Source organism: Lontra canadensis, unplaced genomic scaffold (genome assembly GCF_010015895.1).
Source record: "Lontra canadensis isolate GAN:19392208 unplaced genomic scaffold, GSC_riverotter_1.0 scaffold135, whole genome shotgun sequence".
Lineage (NCBI taxonomy): Eukaryota > Metazoa > Chordata > Mammalia > Carnivora > Mustelidae > Lontra > Lontra canadensis.
In genome coordinates this window covers 3,023,345-3,025,215 of record NW_022631129.1, presented here as the reverse complement: position 1 = coordinate 3,025,215, position 1,871 = coordinate 3,023,345, and the positions used below count along the sequence as shown (strand labels likewise).

At 41.2% G+C, this 1,871-nt stretch overlaps 1 non-coding gene across 1 annotated transcript; it reads right to left on the bottom strand.

Moving 5' to 3' along the window:
• Positions 1-726: 726 nt before the first annotated feature.
• TRNAE-UUC lies at positions 727-798 on the bottom strand. Its single transcript has one exon. It is a non-coding gene; the product is annotated as a tRNA-Glu (tRNA).
• Between the last annotated feature and the right edge of the window lie 1,073 nt (positions 799-1,871).

Here is a 1,871-nt window from a genome sequence, read left to right as displayed (position 1 = left end):
TTCTATTTGGAGAACTCTCATTTCTTTATATCCCATCCATAGTGACTCTTGCTTCAGCTCCAAGAAACACCCCATCCTCTCCATTGAGTCCTCAAATATTAGCTGCTGTTAGGTTCACCTCAAATATTAGCTGCTCTTGGGTTCAACTTTCTCAGCTTTTCCCTTTCTTTTCGTTCACCATCTCTTTAGTGTTGGGCCAGAAATACTTAGTGGGGGCATAAAAACACTATATTGACCAGAATCTAAGAAATTCTAAGAAGTCTAAAAGAAATGGTAATTATGTGATGTGATGGAGGTATTAACTCACCTACTGTGGTAAATATGTGTGTGTGTGTGTGTGTGTGTATCTATCTTATCTATCTATCTATCTATATATCATGTTGTGCACCTTTGAATTTACACCTTTAAACTTACATAATTTACTTATATGTAAATTATCTGAATAAAGGTGGAACAAAAAGTGAATTCCTTTTTCTAATAGAGTTTGACCATTAAACGTTAATTATGATGATTTATTATATTTTAAATGAATTTTATAATGGATGAAAGTGACAATACTGATTACATAAGCAGGCTTTTTAAGCCTGAAAATCATGATGGTTCATCATGCCTCCCCAGTTTCCCTACCAAATAGCAACTTTCAACAATTATATTAGATACATTCTTGCTAAGAATGATCCAAATGTACCACGGTAATTTTTTACTGAAGTTTTAAAAACTTCAGCGTTCCCACACCGGGAGTCGAACCCGGGCCGCCTGGGTGAAAACCAGGAATCCTAACCGCTAGACCATGTGGGAGGCGACAGATAAATGCTGAAGTGTAAGTAAATTGAAACCCTTCCGTCTGCTTCCGCTTTCAGCGTCTGGCCCCGCCTCTTGTCGCACCAGTTCTCTGCGCCTGCGTGGTTTTTCGGCATTCCGCAATCAGCAATCGCAGTGAGCTCTGTGCAGGGCTCGCTTCGTACGCGGTCTTGTGGACTCCCCCGCCCGCCTCTCCCCGCTCCCAGGGAAGCTGCAGCCTCCACAAACCTCTGTTAAAAAACTGCGGCGGGGAAATATGGGAAGGAATGGCTTGAATGCCTCAAGGAACACGTTATGAGATTGGCTTCCCAGGTCCCGTTGACGCTGCGGGTAAACTTATTAGACCAGATTTTTCATCTCGTGAGGTTTAGGTCAGGAAATTTGCATTTAGAAGCCTGCGTACCCCGAATAACCCGTGGGGAACGTTTTGGGCAAAAAAGCCTTTTGAGACTACTGTTTTTACAATCTTGTTTAGGAATGGCCTTACATTATTAAAACAGAACAAAACACCCAGGACTGTAAAGGAAAATCCGCACGTTGCACTATGTAAGCAACTCATACTTCGGTAGGTGGTGGGTTGTGGGGCTTGGAGGGTAGTAAGAAAACAAACCGCAGGCGGGGAGATAAACATACAAATGATTGGTATCATACAGAGAAACTACACATGATTTATAATAAGACAAACGCTGCAATATAAAAATGAGAACTTGCTGAGAATAGGCCATTAGTTGGAGAGGAACCCCACGGACAAAAACTATTTGAAAAAACACTTCAACCTCACAGGCTCCCAGCTAGCATTTGGACAAAAAGCGAAAGTGAAAATGTCAAGTGTTGGCAAGTATGTGGGAAAAGGAAGTTCTTAGAAACTCATAAAACTTGATCAAGGAGGCACAGTGTCAGGATTTCCTATATGTGTTTATGACCAAGCATTTACATTTTTTAAATTTAATAAAACCAGTATTGTTCTTGAACTGCTTCTCAGGCGCTGATCACCAAGACACACTGCTTGTGAAAGTAGTAGATATACTTTAGGGCACATAAAACACTACCACAGTGGAAGGCCAGGATCA